Source organism: Mesoplodon bidens (assembly GCF_964165515.1).
Source record: "Mesoplodon bidens genome assembly, chromosome: 1".
NCBI classification, from domain to species: domain Eukaryota; kingdom Metazoa; phylum Chordata; class Mammalia; order Artiodactyla; family Ziphiidae; genus Mesoplodon; species Mesoplodon bidens.
In genome coordinates, this window is record NC_138176.1 from 203934819 (window position 1) to 203954013 (window position 19195).

At 37.0% G+C, this 19195-nt stretch overlaps 1 protein-coding gene and 1 pseudogene across 2 annotated transcripts in view; one reads left to right on the forward strand and one right to left on the reverse strand.

The window, feature by feature from the left end:
* Positions 1 to 19195, reverse strand: part of FAM13A (family with sequence similarity 13 member A) — a 329540-nt gene that overhangs the window by 226594 nt on the left and 83751 nt on the right. The gene's annotated exons all lie outside the window — the stretch shown is intronic.
* LOC308620256 (glycine cleavage system H protein, mitochondrial-like) lies at positions 13100 to 16212 on the forward strand (annotated as a pseudogene). Its single transcript has 3 exons — positions 13100 to 13126; positions 14823 to 15058; positions 15670 to 16212. The product of its transcript is annotated as a glycine cleavage system H protein, mitochondrial-like (transcript).

The following is a 19195-nucleotide window of genomic DNA, read 5'->3' on the forward strand; positions in this document are numbered from 1 at the left end:
ACTGACTCAAAGACCTACACTAAGACACATTATAATCAAACTTTGAAAAGAGAGAAGTGAATCATCACATACAAGGGATCCTCAATTAGATTATCAACAGATTTCTCATCAGAAACTTCGGAGGCCACAGACTGATATACTCAAAATGCTAAAAGAGAGAAACTATCAACCAATAATTATATCTGTGGCAAAAATGTCCTTCAAAAGTGAGGGAGAAATTAATATATTCTCAGATAAACAAAAGCTGAGGGAGTCAGTGACCGACACCCCTGCCCTGCAAGAAATGCTCAAGGAAATCCTGCACAGTGAAATGAAAGGACAATAGGCAGTAAACTGAAGCTGAATGGAGAAATAAATATTTCAATAAAGGTAAATACATGGGGAATTATAAAAACTTGTGTTACTGTAACAATGGTCTGTAACTACACTTTCTGTTTTCTACCTAATTTAAGAGACTAATACACTTAAAATACAAAAAAAAATACATTAGTTTAAAAGCCAGTAGTACTATAACTTTGACTTGTAGCTCCAAATCTAAGAGACTAGTGATTCAAAAGAATTATTAGTAACCCCAATATCAAAACCAGACAAGGACACTACAAGAAAACAAATTACAGGCCAATATCCTTGATTAACATAAATGCAAAAATCTTCAACAAAATATTAGCAAGCCAAATTCAACAATACATTAAAAGGATCATACACTATGGGATTTAGTCTAGGGATGCAAAGATGGTACAACATCTGCAAATCAATGTGATAATGTGTCATTAACAGAATGAAAGATAAAATCATATGATCATTTCAACAGATGCAGAAAAAGCATTTGACAAAATTCAATATTTATTTACAATAAAAGCTCACATCAAAGTGGGTATAGAGGGAACATACCACAATATAGGCCATATATCAGGGGTCCCCAAACCCCAGTTCCTGTTGGGAACCACGCCGCACAGCAGGAGGTGAGCGGCGGACGAGTAAGCAAAGTTTCATCTGCTGCTCCCCATCACCCCCCATCACTCTCATTACTGCCTGAACCACCACCCCGCCGTCCATGGAAAAACTGTCTTCCACAAAACCGGTCCCTGGTGCCAAAAAGGTTGGGGACCACTGCCATATATGACAAGCCTGCAGTTAACATCATACTCAATGGGGAAAAGCTGAAAGATTTTCCTCTAATAACAGGAACAAGAAAGGATGCCCACTCTCAAAACTTTTATTCAACATAGTATTGGAAGTCATAGCCAGAGCCATTAGGCAAGAAAAGAAAATAAAAGACATTCCAACTGGAAGAGATGAAGTAAAACTGTCACTCTTTGCAGATGACATGATGTCATGTATAGAAAACCCTGAAGACTCCACCAAAACTGGAGCTGTAAAGGAGCAAAGTTTTTGTATGTTACTGGAGTAAAGCTGCTATTTATTCAAATTAGAGTATTAAAACTTTAGGACAGTAAATGTAATCCCCATGGTAACCACAAAGAAAATAGCCATAGAATGGACAAAAAAGGAAACGAGAAAGGAATTTAAACATTTCAGTACAAAAAAAAATCAACTTAACACAAGAGAATACTAATGCAGGAACTGAGCTACAAAGAAGCTATAAGGCTTCCAGTTATATAAGATACATAAGTACTTGGGATGTAATGTATAACAAGAGAAATATTAACACTGCTGTATGCTTGATAAGAATATATTTAACAGAATAAATCCTAAGAGTTCTTATCACAAGGAAAACATTGTTTTTCTTTTATTTTGTACCTATATGAGATGATGGATGTTCACTAAACTTACTGTGGTAATCATGATGTATATAAGTCAAACCATTATGCTGTACACCCTAAACTTAATGTATATAAGTCAAACCATTATGCTATATACGTTAAACTTATACAGTGCTATATGTCAATTACATCTCAATAACACTAGAAGAAAAGAGCTATAAGGCATATAGAAAACAAATAATGCAATGACAGAAATCCCTACTTATCAGTAATTATTTTAAATGTAAATGGACTGAACTCTCCAATCAAAAGACAGAGGCTGGCAGAATGGATAAAAACACATGATCCAACCATACGCTATCTACAAGAGACTGGAGATCCAAAGACACAAACAGGTTAGAAGTAAAAGGATGGAAAAAGATATTCCATTCTTATAGTAAGCAAAAGAGAGCAGAGGTGGCTATTCTAATATCAGACATAACAGACTTTAAATCAAAAAAGGTTTCAAGAGGGCTTCCCTGGTGGCACAGTGGTTGAGAGTCCACCTGACGATGCAGGGGACACAGGTTCGTGCCCCAGTCCGGGAAGATCCCACATGCCGTGGAGCGGCTGGGCCTGTGAGCCATGGCCGTTGAGCCTGCGTGTCCGGAGCCTGTGCTCCGCAACGGTAGAAGCCACAGCAGTGAGAGGCCTGCGTACCCCCCCCCAAAAAAAATAAATAAAATAAAAGGTTTCAAGAGACAAAGATGGTCATCATATATTAATCAAAATTTCAATAGAGGAAGAAGATATTATAATTACAAATATTTATGTATCTAATGACAGACCATCAAAATATGTGAAAGACAAATGGACAGAACTGAAGGGAGAAACAGACCATTCAATAGGAGTTGGAAAGAGTTTAATGCCCCACACAGAACAGAAAAAACAACCAGAGGGAAGATAAATGAGGAAATACAGGACTTAAAAAACAATAAATCAAACAGATCCATCAACATATACAGAATATTCTACCCAACAACAACAGAAAGCCCACTCTTCTCAAGTGTACATGTGACATTTCCCTGAATAGACCATGTGTTAGGCCACAAATTAAGTCACAACACATTTTAAAAGACAGATATCATAAAATGTATCTTTTCTGACCATAATGGGACAAAGTTAGAAATCAATAACATTAAGAAAATTGGAAAACTCACAAAATTGTGGGATTAAATAACACATGTTTAAGCAGTCAATGGATCAAAGAAAAATTGTCAAGGCAAATTAGAAAATATTGATACTTAGAGATGAATGAAAATAAACCACAACAAACCAAAACTTATGGGATGCAGCAAAGTGGAGCTAAGGAATAAGCTTATAGTTATAAACACATTAAAAAACAAAGAAGATCTCAAACCAAAACCTAACTTTACAACTTAAGGAAATAGAAAAAGAATTTTTAAAAAATCCAAAGCTAGCAGAAGGAAGGAAATAATAAACGTTGGAGCAGAGATAAATGAACTAGAGAACAGAAAAACAAAAAAGTAAATGAAACCAAAAGATGGTTCTTTGAAATGATCAACAAATACACACACACTCACACATACACACACACACACATATATACATATATACACACACACACACAATGGAATATTATGCAGCCATTAAAAAAACAATGACATACTGCCATATGCAGCAACCTGGATGAACCTGGAGAATATTATGCATAATAAAACAAGTCAGAAAAGACAAATACTGTATGATATCACTTACATGTGGAATCTAAAAAAATAATACAAATGAGTGTATATGCAAAATAGAAACAGAATTACAAATATAGAAAATAAACTTGTGGTTACCAAAGGGGAGAGAGAAGGTGCAGGAACAAATTAGGGGTATGGGATTAATAGATACAAACAACAGTATACAAAATAGATAAGCAACAAGGATATACTGTACAGCTCAGGGAATTATACCCATTATCTTTTAATAACCTATAATGGAATATAATCTGCAAAAATAATGAATCACTGTGCTAGACACCTGAAACTAACACAATACAGTAAATCAACTATACTTCAGTAAAAAAATATATATGTAAGGAAATGCTAAAGATCACACAAAAAACGGTTAGAAATAACAAATGAATTCAGCCAAGTAGCAGGATACAAAGTCAACACACAAAACTCAATTGTATTTTTATACACAATGAACAATGTGAAAAGGAAATTACAAAAAAAATCCCATTTACAATAGCATCAAACAGAATAAAATACTTAGGAATAAATTTACCAAGGAGGTGAAAGACTTATACAATGAAAACTACAAAACATTGGTGAAAGAAATTAAAGAAGACATAAATAAATGAAAACATACCAAATGTTCATGGATTGGAAGGCTTAATATTGTTAAAATATGACTACTACCCAAATAACCTACAGATTTGATGCAATACTTATCAAAATTTCAATGGCATTTTTCACAGAAATAGAAAAATCCATCCTAAAATTCATACAGAATCTTAAGAGACCCCTAACAGCCTAAACAAACTAAAAAAAAAAAAGAAGAAAAATAGAAGACTCACACTTAACTTACTGCAAGGCTACAGTAATCAAAACAGTGTGGTATTAGCATAAAGACAGACATACAGACCAATAGAAGAGAACACAGAGCTAGAAATGAACCCTAGCATATATGCTCAAATGGTTTTTTGACAAGGATGCTAACATAATTCAAAGGGAAATGGACAGTCTTTTCAACAAATGGTACTGGGAAAACTGGATATCCACATGCAAAAGAATGAAGTTGGCCCCTTACCTAGCACCATATATAAAAATTAACTCAAAATGGATCAAGGATCTAAAACAATAAAACTTTTGGAAAGAAAACAAAGCACAAAAGCTTCATGACATTGGATTTGGCAATGATTTCTTGGATATAACCCCAGAGACACAGGCAACAAAAGAACAACAAACAAACTGGACTTAATGAAAATTTAAAAAATTTGTGCACCAAAATACACTATCAACAGAATAAAAAGACACCCAGAGTGGGAGAAAATATTTGTAAATCATGTATCTGATAAGGAGTTAATAACCAGAATATATAGAGAACTCCTAAAACTCAACAACAACAAAAAACCAACCTGATTCAAAAAGAGCAAAGGATTTGAATAGATATTTCTCCGAAGAAGACATAAAAATGGCCAATAAGCACATAAATGATGCTCAACATCACTAATCATTAGGGTAATGGAAATCAACACTGCAATGAGACATCACCTCATACCCACTGGAATGCCTAATATCAAAAAAAACAAACCAGAAAAGAATAAGTGCTGGTCAGGATGTAGAGAAATTGGAACACTTGTGCATTGTTGTTGGGAATGTAAACTGGTATAGCCACTATGTGAAACAGTATGGTGGTTCCTCAAAAAATTAAAAATAGAATTACCGTATGATGCACCAATTCCACTTCTGGGTATATACCCCAAAGAATTAAAAGCAGGGTTTAGAAGAATATTTGTACACCAATGTTCATAGCAGCATTATTCACGATGGCTAAAACGTGGAAGCAACCCAAATGTCCATGGATGGATGAACGGATAAGCAACATGTCATACAGTGGACCCTTGAACAATCAAAGGGGTTAGAGACAGGGATCCCTGTGTAGTTCACAATCTGCATGTAACTTTAGAGCTGGCCCTCCAAACCCATGGTTCTGCATTTGTGGATTCAACGAACCTCATATGGTGTAATACCATAGCATTTATTGGAAAAAAAAAATCCAGGTACTGTATAAATGAATCTGCAGAGTTCAAACCCAGGTTGTTCAAGTTTCAACTATATATACATACAATGAAATATTATTCAGCCTTAAAATAGAAGGAAATTCTACTATATGCTGCAACATAGTTGAACCTTGAGGATATTAAGTAAAATAAGCCAATCATAAAAAGACAAATACTGTATGATTCCACTTACATGAGGTACTTAATAAGATGGTCAAAATCATAAAGACAGAAAGTATAATGGTGGTTGCCAAGGGCTGGGGGGGAGGGGGGGAGTTAGTGTTTACTGGGTATAGAGTTTCAGTTTTATAAGATGAAAAGAGTTATGGGGATGGATGTTTGCACAACAATGTGAATGTTTTTAATACCACTGAACAGTACACTTAACAATGGTTATGGCAGTAAAATTTATGTCATGTGTATTTTAGCACAATAAAAATACAGTTAAAAAAAAAGATGGGAGAGCTGAATACAGGACATTGGACAACCAGAGACCTCCTGTCTCCATGCAATATCAAATGGCAAAAATCTCCCAGAGATCTCCATCTCAACATTAAGACCCAGCTCCACTCAATGACCAGCAAGCTACAGTGCTGGACACCCTATGCCAAACAACTAGCAAGACAGGAACACAGCCCCAACCATTAGCAGAGAGGCTGCCTAAAATCATAAAGTCATACACACCCCAAAACATACCACCAGACGTGGTCCTGCCCAACAGAAAGGCAAGGTCCAGCCTCATCCACCAGAACACAGGCACCAGTCCCCTCCACCAGGAAGCCTACACAACCCACTGAACCAACCTTAGCCACTGGGGACAGACACCAAAAACAGTGGGAAATATGAACCTGCAGCCTGCGAAAAGGAGACCCCAAACACAGTAAGTTAAACAAAATGAGAACACAGAGAAACACACAGCTGATGAAAGAGCAAGGCAAAAACCCACCAGACCAAACAAATGAAGAGGAAATAAGCAGTCTACCTGAAAAAGAATTCAGAGTAATGATAGTAAAGATGTTCCAAAATCTTGGAAATAGAATGGAGAATATACAAAAAACATTTAACAAGGACCTAGAAGAACTAAAGAGCAAACAAACAATGATGAACTACACAATAAATGAAATTTAAAATTCTCTATAATGAATCAATAGCAGAAAAACTGAGGCAGAAGAATGGATAAGTAACCTGGAAGATAAAATAGTGGAAATAATTACCACAGAGCAAAATAAAGAAAAAAACAACGAAAAGAATTGAGGACAGTCTCAGAAACCTCTGGGACAACATTAAACACACCAACATTCGAAGTATAGGGGCCCCAGAAGAAGAGAAAAAGAAAGGGACTGAGAATATATCTGAAATTATAGGGGTGGGATAGGGAGGGTGGGAGGGAGGGAGACGCAAGAGGGAAGAGATATGGGAACATATGTATAACTGATTAACTTTGTTATAAAGCAGAAACAAACACACCATTGTAAAGCAATTAAACTCCAATAAAGATGTTTAAAAAATAAATTATAGTTGAAAACTTCCCTAATATGGGAAAGGAAATAGTCAATCAAGTCCAGGAAGCACAGAGAGTCCCATACAGGATAAATCCAAGGAGAAACACTCCAAGACACATATTAATCAAACTATCAAAAATTCAATACAAAGAAAAAATTTTAAAAGCAGCAAGGGAAAAGCAACAAATAACATACAAGGGAATCCCCATAAAGTTAACAGCTGATGATTCAGCAGAAACTCTGCAAGCCAGAAGGGAGTGGCAGGACATATTTAAAGTGATGAAATGGAAAAACCTACAACCAAGATTACTCTATCCAGCAAGAATCTCATTCAGATTCAACGGAGAAATTTAAACCTTTACAGACAAGCAAAAGTTAACAGAATTCAGCACCACCAAACCAGCTTTATAACAAATGCTAAAGGAACGTCTCTAGGTAGGAAACACAAGAAAAGGAAAAGACCTACAATAACAAATCCAAAACAATTAAGAAAACGGTAATAGGAACAAACATATCGATAACTACCTTAAATGTAAATGGATTAAATACTCCAACCAAAAGACATAGACTGGCTGAATGGATACAAAAACAAGACCCGTATATATGTTGTCTATAAGAGACCCACTTCAAACCTAGGGACACATAAAGACTGAAAGTGAGGGGATGGAAAAAGATATTTCATGCAAATGGAAATCAAAAGAAAGCTGGAGTAGCAATTCTCATATCAGACAAAATGGACTTTAAAATAAAGACTATTACAAGAGACAAAGAAGGACACTACATAATGATCAGGGGAACAATCCAAGAAGAAGATATAACAATGTAAATTTTTATGCACCCAACACAGGAGCACTTCAATACATAAGGTAAATGCTAACAGCCATAAAAGGGGAAATCGACAGTAACATGATCATAGTAGGGGACTTTAACACCTCACTTTCACCAATGGACAGACCAACCAAAATGAAAATAAAAAAAGGAAACACAAGCTTTAAGTGATACATTAAACAAGATGGACTTAATTGATATTTATAGGACATTCCATCCAAAAACAACAGAATACACTTTCTTCTCAAGTGCTCATGGAACATTCTCCAGGATAGATCATATCTTGGGTCACAAATCAAGCCTTGGTAAATTTAAGAAAATTGAGATAATACCAAGTATCTTTTCTGACCACAACGCTATGAGAGTAGATATCAATTACAGGGAAAAATCTGTAAAAAATATAAACACATGGGGGCTAAACAATACACTCCTTAATAACCAAGAGATCACTGAAGAAATCAAAGAGGAAATCAAAAAATACCTAGAAACAAATGACAATGAAAACACAATGACCCAAAACCTATGGGATGCAGCAAGAGCAGTTCTAAGAGGGAAGTTTAGAGCAATACAATCCTACCTCAAGCAATAAGAAACATCTCAATTAAAACCTAACCTTACACCTAAAGCAATTAGAGAAAGAAGAACCAAAAAACCCAAAGTTGGCAGAAGGAAAGAGATCATAAAGATCAGATCAGAAATAAATGAAAAAGAAATGAAGGAAACAATAGCAAAGATCAATAAAACTAAAAGCTGGTTCTTTGAGAAGATAAACAAAATTGATAAACCATTAGCCAGACTCATCAAGAAAAAAAGGGAGAAGACTCAAATCAATAGAATTAGAAATGAAAAAGGAGAAGTAACAACTGACCTTGCAGAAATACAAAGGATCATAAGAGATTACTACAAGCAACTATATGCCAATAAAATGGACAACCTGAAAGAAATGGATAAATCCTTAGAAAAGCACAACCTTCCGAGATGGAACCAAGAAGAAATAAAAAATATAAATAGACCAATCACAAGCACTGAAATTGAGACTGTGATTAAAAACCTTCCAACAAACAAAAGCCCAGGACCAGATGGCTTCACAGGCAAATTCTATCAAACATTTAGAGAAGAGCTAACAACTATCCTTCTCAAACTCTTCCAAAATATAGGAGAGAGAGGAACACTGCCAAACTCATTCTACGAGGCCACCATCACCCTGATACCAAAACCAGACAAAGATGTCACATAGAAAGAAAACTATAGGCCAATATCACTGATGAACATAGATGCAAAATCCTCAAGAAACTACTAGCAAACTGAATCCAACAGCACATTAAAAGGATCATACACCATGATCAACTGGGGTTTATCCCAGGACTGCAAGGATTCTTCAAAATACGCAAATCAATCAATGTGATCAACCATATTAACAAATTGAAGGATAAAATCCATATGAAAATCTCAATAGATGCAGAAAAAGCTTTCAACAAAATTCAACATCCATTTATGATAAAGACTCTCCAGAAGGTAGGCATGGAGGGAACCTACCTCAACATAATAAAGGCCATATATGACAAAACTACAGCCACCTTCGTTCTCAATGGTGAAAAAAACTGAAAGCATTTCCACTAAGATGAGGAACAAGGCAAAGTTGCCCACTCTCACCACTACTATTCAACATAGTTTTGGAAGCTTTAGCCACAGAAATCAGAGAAGAAAAGGATATAAATGGAATCCAAGTCAGAAAAGAAGAAGTAAAGCTGTCACTGTTTGCAGACGACATGATACTATACATAGAGAATCCTAAAGATGCTACCAAAAAACTACTAGAGCTAATCAATGAATTTGGTAAAGTAGCAGGATACAACATTAATGCACAGAAATCTCTGGCATTCCTACACACTAATGATGAAAAATCTGAAAGAGAAATTAAGGAAACACTCCCATTTACCATTGCAACAAAAATAATAAAATACCTAGGAATAAACTTACCTAAGGAGACAAAAGACCTGTATGTAGAAAACTATAAGACACTGATGAAAGAAATTAAGGATGATACAAACAGATGGAGAGATATACCATGTTCTTGGACTGGAAGAGTCAACATTGTGAAAATGACTATACAACCCAAAGCAATCTACAGATTCAATACAATCCCTATCAAACGACCAATGGCATTTTCCTCAGACTTAGAAAAAATTTTTCACAATTTGCATGGAAACACAAAAGAGCCTGAATAGCCAAAGCAACCTTGAGAAAGAAAAAAGGAACTGGAGGAATCAGGCTCCCAGACTTCAGACTATACTACAAAGCTACAGTAATCAAGACAGTATGGTGCTGGCACAAAAACAGAAATATAGATCAATGGAACAGGAGAGAAAACCCAGAGATAAACCCACGCACATATGGTCAACTTATTTTTGATAAAGGAGGCAAAAATATACAATGGAGAAAAGACAGCCTCTTCAAGAAGTGGTGCTGGGAAAACTGGACAGCTACATGTAAAAGAATGAAATTAGAACACTCCCTAACACCATACACAAAAATAAACTCAAAATGGATTAAAGACCTAAATGTAAGGCCAGAAACTATCAAACTCTTAGAGGAAAACATAGGCAGAACACTATGACATACATCACAGCAAGATCCTTTTTGACCCACCTCCTAGAGTAATGGAAATAAAAACAAAAATAAACAAATGGGACCTAATGAAACTTAAAAGCTTTTGCACAGCAAAGGAAAACATAAATAAGACAAAAAGACAACCCTCAGAATGGGAGAAAATATTTGCAAATGAAGCAACTGACAAAGGTTTAATCTCCAAAATTTACAAGCAGCTCAAGTAGCTCAGTATCAAAAAAACAAACAACCCAATCCAAAAATGGGCAGAAGACTAAATAGACATTTCTTCAAAGAAGGTTTACAGATTGCCAACAAACACATGAAAGGATGCTCAACATCACTACTCATTAGAGAAATGCAAATCAAAATTACAATGAGGTTATCGCCTCACACCAGTCAGAATGGCCGTCATCAAAAAAAAATAATAATAATAATAATAAAGCTCCTAATGCTTCTTGGAATTGAGGTGAGGCAATGGAAACAAAATTTTCCAGAATCGTTTTTGTACCTACAGCCCTTCCACCCACACCCCTGGCAATGCTTCCCTTCTTAAGAACTAAGATATTGGTGTTTTCAGGTATTCAATTTATATTATGTATCTCAGCTTCCATTTTTTCCTTCTCATATTGCAGATTTTATAAACAATACCATTTACTATTAATTCAATTGATGAGTTAATCTTTTCTACTTAAAAGCACTAATAGAATATAAAACTTCCTAAATGAAAGTTCTAGTCTACTATATCAACAATTACCCAACCATGTCTATATAATAATCAATGTTTTAAATAAATTAGAAAATTTTACATCAATTATTTAGAGGTTTTAAAATATCCAGATGATCAACTGGTAACTGAGTTACCAATCATTTAGTTGGATAACTGATTTTTAAAAAATTTATAATGGATTACTAGATATGTTTCAATCTATTTTAGATGTATGGTTTCAACCACAATAGTGAAAAAGTAACAACTGACTTTTTTTTTTTTTTTCTTTTTGCGGTACACGGTCCTCTCACTGCTGTGGCGTCTCCCGTTGCGGAGCACAGGCTCTGGATGCGCAGGCTCAGCAGCCATGGCTCACGGGCCCAGCTGCTCCACGGCATTTGGGATCTTCCCAGACCGGGGCACGTACCCGTGTCCCCTGCCTCGGTAGGCGGACTCTCAACCACTGCGCCACCAGGTAAGCCCGAATTGACTGTTTTAAGGATAGCTATTAATAAACCTACAATGATAAATATCAGATAGAAATTGATATCCTTAAAATGAAGATCGGGATATTGTTATTGTCATTTCCAAGAGTTTTCAAAAAATTTGCAGTGTTATATTAAAACAAAATATCTCCTTAAGTGTCTTATAGAAAATCTGTCAGTAGTCTAGAGGCGAGAAGAAAACTGAGGTATAGGCAAAGGTAGATGGGGTTTTTCCAAACCACTACCAGAATTAACAGAGATTAAGTGTTGGTGTCTCAAAGATAGTGTTTGTCTGAAAGGCTCACAATCAGAAAGGATCTAACAGATTCTGCCCATTCCTCTGCTGTGCTGGAAAGTGGCAGGGACCACGGGCTGAGAGCCAGAGCAACGGTGCCCCTGAGCTGCTGCTGCCATTTATTACACTTGTCACCTGGGCACTGAACCTCTCCGGAAACTTTCTCATTTTCAAAATCTGAGTTTTGTCCTGAATGGTATCTTGGATCTCTTCCATTTCTGTAATTCTGCTTTTCCGAAGAAGTACACTGATGAGGTGAGGTGAGTGTAGGCTCCCGTTGGCTTTAGAACACCAGTGACTGTACAGAAGAGCAGGTATGCACATGAGTTCTACCAACATTAACAAAACATGGGGGATTTTGTAGAAACTCAACTTTACCACCAATTCTCATTTTAAAGCAGGAGGGGAGAAATCTCATTTTTCATTTAAAGGATTAATTTCAGGGCCTTGTCTACAGAAACTTCTCACTGAGCAGGGACTATCACTCTTGGTCCTGGGCTTGGTTATAAACTTTACACCCACTGAAAGTGATTTGGATCAGAATGTTAGCAATTTGAATGCCTCATGTCACTTTTAATCATTTTTCATCATTTTCTCCCCTGCTCCTTCGGGTCCTGTGACATAACAACACATCTTCAACCTCAGAGCTTCTACTCATGATGTATGATTTTTCCTGGAAAGTCTTTCCTCTCTTCACTTAGTAAAGTCTATTTATCTTCCAGGGTTCAACTAAGCTGTGCTCTCCACCTCCAACAAAATTAACTGCTTCTTCCTTATTCTCACGAAATTCATTTCATCTTCTATCATAGCATGTATAAGTGTCTGTTTTGTATCATAATTTGCTATGAAGGTATTTCTTTCCATTACACTGTAAGTATCTTAAGGGCAGGCAGTCTGTCCAAATCATCTTAAATTTCCAACAGAGGCTACTATTACACACGGCTAAGAACTAAAAAATCTGCATACTCCAAGAAGCAGAATTGGTCTTTACAGTTCACTTTCAATTTAATTAAAAGTTACTTTCCACTTTCAGTTATAAGGTGAATAAGTTCTGGGGATCTAATGGACAGCTTGGTGATTATAGTTAAAAATACTGTATTGTATACTTGAAAGTTGCTGAGAAAGTAGATCTTATCTGTTCTCACCACAAAAAAAATGGTAATTATGTGACGTGATGGAGGTGTTAACTAACGCTATGGTGGTAATGATTTTGCAAAATTGAAATATATCAACAAATTGCACACCTTAAATTTATAAATGTTATATGCCAATTATATCTCAATATAGCTGGGAAAAAATTAAGTGTTAATGGCACCAAAAAATTAATTTCCTCTTTGTATATAATTGTACCATATGCTTGTAGTGTATAGTATAAAATACAGTGTAAAGAATATACCCAAATGGTCTTACTGTCAGCATCAGAATAAATAGCATTTATGATGCATCTCATGTCCAATGGGAAGAGATACTCCCCAAATCAGCAAGTTATAGGCAAAAGCAGCCATTTTCAATCTAGATAATGCCTGGGTTGGAACAACTGGAATGCTTCCAAATGGGCTAAAGAAACACTGGCAAGGCCTTCAGGGAAATAAATACCAAGAAACATATGGTCTTTAACCAAGAGCTCATCCTGTAATGTTACTGAAAATAAAAGTAAAACTTGAATCCTTCATTACTCCAGTATCAATCCCTTTTCAGGACCCAGTAGGGGTGCATAACATTGGTTATCAAAAGAGTAAGAAAACCTCTCCGGGTCTCAAAATCATCTTTGTAATAGTTTGAAAGGAACTGTTTCAATATTATGCCCAGCTTCATGGTATCTGACAGCAGTCTAGCTATTAAATGACAAGAGTCTCATGAATCCTAGCTAAAACATGGTGAAAATGTAAAGATGACGACCATCTTATTCTTGTTTTATTCTGTACTACGTGTAGATACATGTGCTTTATTCGAAACCTTTAGCCCACTGAATACTTCAGAAGTTTCTTCAAGTAGCAAACCTGACTAACTCAAATTTTAACTCCTTGCTTCCTCTTCTTTTTTTAAAATTGTGGTAAAGGCACATAACGTAAAATTTACCGTCTTAAGCATTTTTAAGTGTAGAGGTTCAGTATAAGTATACCCACATTGTTGTGAAACAGATCTCCAAAACTTTCATCTTGCAAAACTGAAACTCTATAGCCATTAAACAACTCCCCTCTTCCTGTCCCCCCAGCCCCTAGCAACCAACATTCTACTTTGTTTCTATGAATTTGACTATTTTAAATACGTCATATAAGTGTAATCGTACAAGTATTTATCTTTCTGTGGGCTTATTTCACATGGGCATAATGTCCTTTAAGTTCACTCACGTTGTCACAAATGACAGAACATCCTTCCTTTTTAAGGTTGAATATTCCCTTGTATGTATACACCACATTTTGTTTATCCATTCATTCACTGAAGGTCACTTGGGTTGCTTCTACCTCTTGGCTATTGTGCCTTGCCTCTTTCTACAGAGAAGTGTTAAACAGCAACCAAGGGTTTAAACAGCGGGACAAGAAAGAATGGAATAAGAATAATGCACAAATTCTGAAGTCAGCCTTAACCCAACCAAAATGAGCCAAAATGTTTGGAAATGACATAAACATAAAAGTTAAAAAGTAAAATGTTAAGACTTGCTGAATTTATCTGATCTACCTACAACTAAGCCACAGTGGGTCTTAAGCCAAAATAAGACAACTTAGTTCGTACAACACATAAAACCTTATGAGGTACTATGTATTTCTGTATACTTCAGCCAAAGCATTTTGTTGATTTTCAGAAAAGGTAAATACTTTATCAGTAGCAAAAATGAAAACTGATTCACGATCATGAACTAACTTACTCCTCTTATCTGTTTCTTTGGGGCCGTCCAGAGGAACACAGGAGAACGCGAGTGTCCAAGAAGAGCTACAATACTTTTTCTAAGCACGAAACTGTCAGCTCTCCATCCACCAAAGTATCGGAAGCTAGGCAAGTCACTGACACTTCTGAGATGGGGAGATGGGATTCCTGCCCTAAAGAAGTTTACAAGTGGAATCCCGGGAAGAGTCAGGAAGAAGCAAATGTCAACAGGCTTAAACCGCTATCCAAGAGGGGCCGCAAAGCAGAAGTATGTTCAGGATGCTACGACAGGGGCTTCCCTGGTGGCGCAGTGGTTGAGAGTCCACCTGCTGATGCAGGGGACACGGGTTCGTGCCCCGGTCCGGGAAGATCCCACATGCCACGGAGCAGCTGGGCCCGTGAGCCATGGCCGCTGAGCCTGCGCGTCCGGAGCCTGCGCGTCCGGAGCCTGTGCTCCGCAACGGGAGAGGCCGCCACAGTGAGAGGCCTGCGTACCGAAAAAAAAAAAAAAAAGAAAGAAAAGAAAAGCTACCACAGCTGCAAGCATAGCAGTTGTTACTTGCTCTTCCCATTTTCTTCTTTTCTGGCTCTGATTTTCTTGATTCAAATCCCATCAGGATACGGGTCTGCCAGTCAAAATTAAAGAAACTCCAAAGTGCTTCTTTAATACCCCTCACAGATTTGTGACTTTCACAAAGAGTTTCTGAAGACTGGATGCTGCTTAGTCTTTTTCCTTTCAATGCTGGTGGCAGCAGAGCAGCAGGTGAAAGACCTCTCTTAATTTCAAGGCAAGTTCAGAACACTCACATAATCTATCTGAATACAGGCAGCTCCCAAGTAGTAAACAACTGTGCTCTGAAAATTCGCGTTGTAAATCAGTCACCTAGAATACAGAACATATTCTCTCATAAGGAAAGGAGAAGGAAAGGAGAAGGAAGCGTGGCCCGGAGAACAGGGCGCCGCGAGCCGGCGGCACGGAGCGCGGGGACCGCGGTCTGATGCGCCCTGCCCGGCGGCCTTGGGGGCTGCGCACCGGCCCCGCTCTGCTGTCGCTGCGGAAATTCAGACCAGCGCGAACGCGTAACAACAGAAAGCGGTGCTGGAAGCGTGCGCACCAGCAATTTTGCACAGGAAGCTTTGGGAGATGTTGTTTACTGTAGTCTGCCTGCAGTTGGGACAGAATTGAACAAACAAGAGGAATCTGGTGCTTTGGAAAGTGTGAACGCGTCTAGGGAACTCTATTCTCCTCTAACAGAAGTAACTGAAATTAATGAAGCTCTAGCAGAAAATCCAGGACTCGTCAACAAATCTTGTTCTGCAGAGGGTTGGCTGATCAAGATGACACGGAGGAACCCTTCAGAACTAGATGAACGAATGAGTGAAGAAGCATCTGAGAAATACTTAACATCTACTGAGGAGTGAAAATGGAACCCCTAAATAAACTTCTTTGAAACAACTTAATCTAGCATAGTTGTCTTAAGTTAGGGGTGGATAGATTTTTTAAAAGCAACTTTCGGCAGAAGAAACTACTTGCAACCATGTTTCCTGAAGAAAATACCCCTTAACTTCCTAATGACTTCAGATAAACACTATGCATCTTTTTCACAGCACCCTATGATTTTTAGGCTAGTCTCCAGTTATAATATTCAGAATTCCTGAAATTATCTGTGGTAAAACTAGTTATAAAAATTATGTAACTCAAGGATAACACTGCCTTATATAATATTGTAATTTGCTTACAGCCATCCCTGGTTTGGGTCAAAATACTCAACGATCCTCCCGCTGGAAATAAGTGGCTGTGGAGAAAAGTTCGTTAGTTGTGTAGTGTCCGATGAAGACCATTACTACCTTAATTTTGCAACATACTTTGTTTGCCGGTGTTCTTTTCATACAGTGAAGCAACAGCCTTGCAGGAAAATAAACAGTTTAATAATAAAATATTCAACCACTTAATTAAAAAAAAGAAGTAAGCATGGTATTTAGGTCCTGACGTCACCCTCCAAAATCAATTTAACACATAAATAAGATTTACATTACTCACAACATAAATAAGAGTAGAAAAGCAACAGTAGCACTGTGTGTCAAAATATTTTTTGTGAATTTTTCAGGAACCTCAAAAAAGCAACAGAAAGAATAATAAGTAGTAGAAGTAGTAGAAAAAGAACATTTATTGAACACTTACTATGTGTTGGACACTATGCAAAGCACTTTGAATTCACAATCTGATTTAATCCTCACAACAATCCTAGGAGGAGGGTGTTGCTATAACGTCTGTTAGACAGAAAGGAATATTAGTCAAAGTGGGGGAAAAAAAAAGACACAGGACACCACATACTGTATGATTCTATTTCTACACAATATCAAAAAAAAGGAAGATTTATAAAGACGGTAGATTAATGGCTGCCTGGAGGTTGGGTTAACTGTAAAGTAGACATGAGGGGTCTTACGGGAGGTGTAAAAACACGTTCCAAAACTGATTTGGTGATGGTTACACCGCTCAGAAAAGTTACCAAGCATCACTAAATTGTACACTTGAAATGGGGGAATTTTATAATATGCAAAAATATATCTCAAAGAAGCTATTATAAAAAAAAAAAAAAGATGGAGAAACATAGGCTTAAAGTTTAAGGAATTTACCCAAGGTCACTACATAAGTTTCCTACTGCTGTAACAAATTACCACAAACTTAGTGGCTTAAAACAACATCAGTTTATTATCTTACAGTTCTGGAGGCCAGAAGTCCAAAATGGGTCTCACTGGGCTAAAATCAAGGGGTCAGCAAGGCTGTGTTCCCTCCAGGACAGAATCAGCTTCCTCACCCTTCTGGCTTCTAGAGGCCACTTGTATCCCTCAGCTGGGTGCCTCTTCTTGCATTACTCTGACCTCTCCTTCTGTCATGATAGCTCTTTCTCTGACCCTCCTGCCTCCCTCTTCTAGGGGCCTTTGTGATTGCACTGGGCCAACCCAGACAACCTAGCAAATCTTCCCATCGTAAGATCTTTTCCTTAACCATATCTGCAAAGTCCCTTTCCCCATATAAAGTAACATATTCACTGGTTCCAGGATTAGCATATGGACAACTGTGAGGGCAAATTCTTCTCTCCACTGCAGTCATTTCTCTAGGCAGGTTTAAAACCAAATCCAAACCCAGACATCCGAGTCCCTTGCTTGAGCACCATATTCCTACGCCCCACTGTACACAGTAGAAGCTGCCAGGCCCACAGCAAGAAGGCCCCAGGACAGCTCTGGAAATGTCTTCCCCAAATACCCTAGACACTAAGAAAGAAAGGATTCTGGGGTCTTTAAAACACATCTCACATTCCATAGTTCTAGGGGCAGTCATCTCAAATTCAAAGTGGTTGGCAATTCATATGCATGGAAATACCTACACAAGACAAGAGCAATCTCCCACCTCTCTGCAGGACATAAGTGAAAATGCTGCAGGAAATCCTTTAGGAAAATAAACTATCAGTTATTGTCTTTCTGCCTCTCTTGCTTTTTTTTTTTTTTTTAATAAACAACACAATTTTCAACATCCCAAGGCCTATTTGATTTTTGAGTGAGAGAGGCAGTTTAAAATTTTTTATCCTAGTTCTGAGTGGAAGTGTACCTGAAGATATAAAAAAACTGATGATTCAGTTCAACTATAAAACAACAGAGAGAGAAAAACAGAGGGATAAAAGCCAGCCTGAGCAAATGATCAGAAAAAATCCTTTGGTTCTGCTCCCTGAATATCACCTGCTTCAAAGGAAGACAATATACACAAAAGAGCAAAACAGTAAACAATTTCTTTTCTACCACAACAAAGCTATTAAGATGACTAACTTGAGTACTCTCATGGAGAGAGAAGAATGAAGGATGTAGCAGGTAGGAAGAAACATACAGAGGTATCCCCAATACATTTAATTTTATTTTCTTTAATAATAACTTCCTTATCATGATTATTAGAACATTTTAAAAGTAGAATACTCATCTTAATACATCTTGATATATTATCACATTCTTTAATCAGTTGCCTGGCCAGACCTATCTCTAATCCTCTACTGCTGATTTTCTGAATTTTTTTTTTCAACATGGCTTTCCCAATTCCCTTTTTAACCTACAACCCAAATGTAGGGTTTCTTTCTAAGTGTAGGCATTGTCTCTTGTAAAACTGCTTCCTGAAAAAATTTACAGGATTATTGTGGAACACATATGTAACAATTTATATTGTAAACCAGAAGTGTGCAAGTTGTAATACAAGGAACAGTTACTAACTGAAAAACACAAATGCTAGTGAGAAGAAACTTTATGAAGAAACTTGAACAAAACTGTACTTATTATGGAAATTGATGAACTGCCTCGTTAAGTAGCACAAAAAGTACATCTGTACTAATTATTAAAACTTCTTTAAGGAGGCCCCCCT